Source organism: Nannospalax galili, unplaced genomic scaffold (assembly GCF_000622305.1).
Source record: "Nannospalax galili isolate Female #2095 unplaced genomic scaffold, S.galili_v1.0 scaffold1951, whole genome shotgun sequence".
Taxonomy (NCBI): domain Eukaryota; kingdom Metazoa; phylum Chordata; class Mammalia; order Rodentia; family Spalacidae; genus Nannospalax; species Nannospalax galili.
Window position 1 is genome coordinate 425,898 of NW_008329136.1, and position 4,679 is coordinate 430,576.

Genomic DNA, 4,679 nt, shown 5'->3' on the forward strand with positions numbered 1-4,679 from the left:
AAGACTCATTTTCCTTCCAGTAATAATGGAAAATAAGCCTGCTGAAAAGCATGTCGCCTGAGCTGGAGGGAGGTGGGAGTGCTTCTGTTCGCAGATTGTATGAAGACCAAGGAAACTGATCTGTCAGGGGAAGGGTGTGCCAGGTACAGGGACAATAGGTACATGGAGTTGGCCTAAGATCAGGGAAGGACCACAGAGGCCCCTTTGGCACAGGAATCCGAAGTAGCAGGACGGGGTCCCCCTCACAGCTGAGCACTGCTTCTCCCAACCCCAGGCTCCCAGGAGCCACCGTCAAGATTCTTTCCATAACAGTCTTTGCCCCGCTGTAGCGTTTACTTAAGGATAAGATGAGCCAACTTATTTTTAGTGCATGAAAATCCACAGATGTTTGACTCCAGTAACTGCTTTAGGTTCTTCCATAAGTTTTCTGAGCCCCTCCAGTTTCAGTTTCACTGTTCTAGCCCAGGTGGGCTGGTTTCTGACATGTGCAGACACACACCCCTACCTCCTCTCCAGCCCACAGGTAGTATAAATGCCCATGTGCTCTATGCTCTTGGTTAAGGGGGACAGGGGAAGGAAGGTGCTGTTTCTAGTTCAATTTTAACTTAAAATTTCATGTCTACACAATAGCACTTTGTTTTAACATCATTTTTTCTTTTAAAAAAACAAAACAAAACAAAAAACCTATTACACCAGGCTTAGTGGTGCACACCTTTGATCCCAGCACTCGGGAGGCAGAGGCAGGTGGATCTCTGTGAGTTCAAGGCCAGCCTGGTCTACATAGTGAGTGGGACAACTTGTGGTAATGGGTTCTCTTCTTCCACCATGTGAGTCTTGGGAGCGAACTCAGGTAAGCTATCACATTTGGTTGCAAGCATTCTTACTCGCTAAGCCATCTTGCAGCCTTCAGTTTTTAGCTAACAAATCAGTTGAACCAATTGCTTTCCCTTCCTCCTTATTCCCACTCAAAAGCCCCTGCTGGAAGGTAGGGTATTTGCTCCCTGATGCCTCTTCAACCTGCCGCCCTGAGAAACACAGAGACACACAGCATACTGTGGAGGGACTAAAAGTCCCAGGCCTGAAGTCAGGCACCCCAGAGGCAGCCTAACTTTGACTTTTGGGATCGCCTCATCTGTTTGGAGTTGTTGGGAGATCAAATGATAAGGCTTAGCACAGGACCTGGCATTTAGGGACTCTTCCCTCCAAACACATGCGCACCTTCAGTGGGTGCCCAACATGGTTCACAAAGGGACAGTTGTCTGAGAAAAGTTGCTGGCCTGTCCAAGGAATTCCTTCCTCAGTGGAAACAGATCAATTACCAGGCAATTCAACACCACTGCAACCCTGGAGAGGGGGCCCATGTAACAATGAGCATTAGCATGCAATGTAGAGTTTATAGAGGAACTTCGGAGGGGCAAGGGTGGGGGGCACAGGGCCTTGCAGCCAGATCTCTGTGGCCTCCTCATATGATGTCAAGTGGGAATGCAGCTATTAGTCTCAGGTTTTGAGGCTCACAAGGTAAAACGTACACAACATGTACTCAAGGAGCTCTAAAGCCCTGGTCAAGCATAAGGAATCAAGCATAAGGAATCACATTTCCTCACGACTTTAGTTTCCAACAGCTCTCTATACCAAAGAATCGTGAACCATCCATGTTGAAGGGATGGATTAGAATTGTTTAAAAAGATCTTGTTGGGTCCTCTTTTACACACACACATGCACACACACACACACACACACGCACACACACACACACGCACACACACACACACGCACACACACACACACGCACACACACACACACGCACACACACACACACGCACACACACACACACGCACACACACACACACGCACACACACACACACACACATCTGAGATACCTCCTTCTCACCTAACTTCCCGGAACAAAGTGGGTGACCTTTTCTGCTCATCCTTTTCCCTAAGGCCCCTTTGGAGGAACTTCCTACACTGAAGGGCAGCCTAGTGGAGCTGATCTGCTTTGGGAAAAAGTGCTCTGGAGTTGAGAGACCCCTGATCATAGTGGCGGGGGGTCATAGGAAGAACAGGTAGGCCTGCTGAGCTCAGTCAGGAATGGCACAGAACCAATCCTCCTGACATGGCCCAGCCTTCCTCAGATTATTGGCATTACTCATAAAAATCTAAGAAAGGGATGCCAGACGAGAGGCTGAGGGATGTGTGGTTCATCTACCAGGGCAGCACATTTTCTAGAGAGCATTTATCTCCAGAAAAGGAACATGGGCCTGTGGTGGAGGAGAATGCATGGGACCAGGAAGCAAGAAACCAGCACTGCAGTTCCTGCTCTCCTGCAGTTAGATTTTACCACTCCCTCCCCAGTTCTTAGGTGGAGGGAGGGAAAGGACCACTCACCATGGTGCATCAGATTGCATCTCAATCTAGCTGTGACCCTAACTTAACTTTCCTCTGTCGCTGCCTTCTGGAGCTAAAGTCCCCTACCAGGTGAGTGGATAGATTGGGTTTCCTCATGTTGAAACACTGGTCTTTGCAGTGGTAAGTCCTCTCAGGTCCTGTTAATGCTCTCTACATCTTCCACAGGTAGTAATCCTAAATTAAAACCAAGTAGATACTGTTCCACCTAGTCCCCCAAAGACTCCTTGGACAGAGAAGTTTAGAAGTCTGCTTCAGAAATCCTAGGTACCAGTTAAGAACAGGAGCATCACTCCGTGTTGAGGGTTAATACTCAGAGGTGAAATGCAACAAATCCTGCTAAAAGGGGTGGGGAGATTACATAATGAACTTGTTTAGGTCAAGAACTTGTGGTCAACAACATTACAATGTAAGGGCATGACAGCCCATTCTGGGGAACTGCACTTCACTCTACATACCAGTTATTCTGCACATAAATACTGGTCTGGACAATGCCTGAGACCCAAATGTTTCTGGCACTTGACTGAAGCATTACAACACATACAGATAAATATCCAGAATTTGTTCTCCTGGTTGCTGGTGGCCCAAGTCCCAGTCCTCCAGGGACAAAAACACCAAGTTCAATGTTTGAAGCACCAAATCTTTGCCAGTTGTGTGGGAGGAGGGCAGAGAATGAGACACACATATGTCCACAACACAGGTGAAGAACTGATCAAGTAAAGGACACTAACAGGAACACAGGAAGCAGAAGGTAGCAGGGACAGGCCTGGTAAGCCAGAGGAAGTAGGATAAGGGCTGATACTTTACTGAGTTCTAGAACCATCTGTGTGGTAAGGTGCACAGGAAGAACTATGGTCTCTGGAAACTGAAGGAGAGTTGGTGAAATGACAGGAGAGTAAACTGGGGCTAGCTGCAAAGGACTCCAAACATCATGGTTTTGACTGTGGCATCTGCTCTTACCTCAGGCAGGGTCTTCAGCAGTTATAATCTACAGCTGGAGCATCATATCCTGTTTTAATGATATCTCATGGAGAATTCAAGAAAAATAGAACAGTAACGAATTTCATGAAGTGGCCCAAGCAAAAACTGAGGGCAACTGAGGGCTCAGAACGAAGGAATATTTTATAAGGTATATGCACTATAAATGGAAAGGGAGAACAAACAGGCAAACAAGATGGAAAACTTGTTCTCCACTGATCCCAATTCTTGTGACCATGGAAGAAGTGAGCACTTCAACTTTCATGACAGTTCCAGCTGGAGTCTGATGCTACAACAAAGGTAGATAGCTACAAGACTAACATGGGGGTACCACCAAGGCTTTTGAGGAGAAAGATTTGTAGAAAAAAAATGCCAAAGAAGTGACGTGAAAGGATGCCACCCCTACTGCATTCTAGAGAATGCTTACCCTAACTGAAGGCTTAAGTCAGAAGAGTTTACTGTAAAAGATGTTTCTTGGTGAATATGGTCAAAGTTAAGAAGTTCAGCCCAGAAGGGAAGCTTCCCAAAGCACAGGATAAGGAAAGAGGTGCAGAAGGGTGCTGGAGATGAGCCCAATGGAATCGGGAAATGAATCACAGCACAAGGTCTAGTGGACATCTCCAACCTGCTGAGCACAGACCATGTGTATCCCAGGAGAGCTAATAACGTGGCCCAACACACTTGGTGACAGTGTCACATCACAATGTCAGAAGGTTGAACAAGTTCTGGCACAGAACTCTTTATACTACTTAAACACCTATCAGATATATCACTTTTTCATACTGATTCTTTTTAAAGTGTAGAAATGATGGTGGTAGCTACATAGGGTATGGTGAAGGTATTAAAGGACTTTTACTAGAATGGTCATGGAGCCATAGTCACTGGATCAAAGCAGGTGCAGGTGAAGTCATATTTTAAGACATAACAGAATGGGGATGCAGCTCAATGGAATGCTTGTCTAGAATGCTTGAGGCCACAGATTCAACTCCCAGTACCATAAAGCAAAGAAAGATACTACTTACAACAGGAATGGACCACCACGTTGAGGTTCACAACAAAGCTCGGTCTAAGTTAGCCTGGCACTTTGGAGAGGGGATTTATGGCCTTCAGTATAACCACACACACCTCCCCCCACGGCACCAGCAGTCACCACCCACCACAGTGCAGCTAAGATTGACAGTGGTGACAACTGTTCTCCATGTTTCCTGAAACTTAACGCAAGTTTATCATGGAGGAGGAAAAATAAATAAATAAATAAATAAATAAATAAATAAATAAATAAATAAATAAAA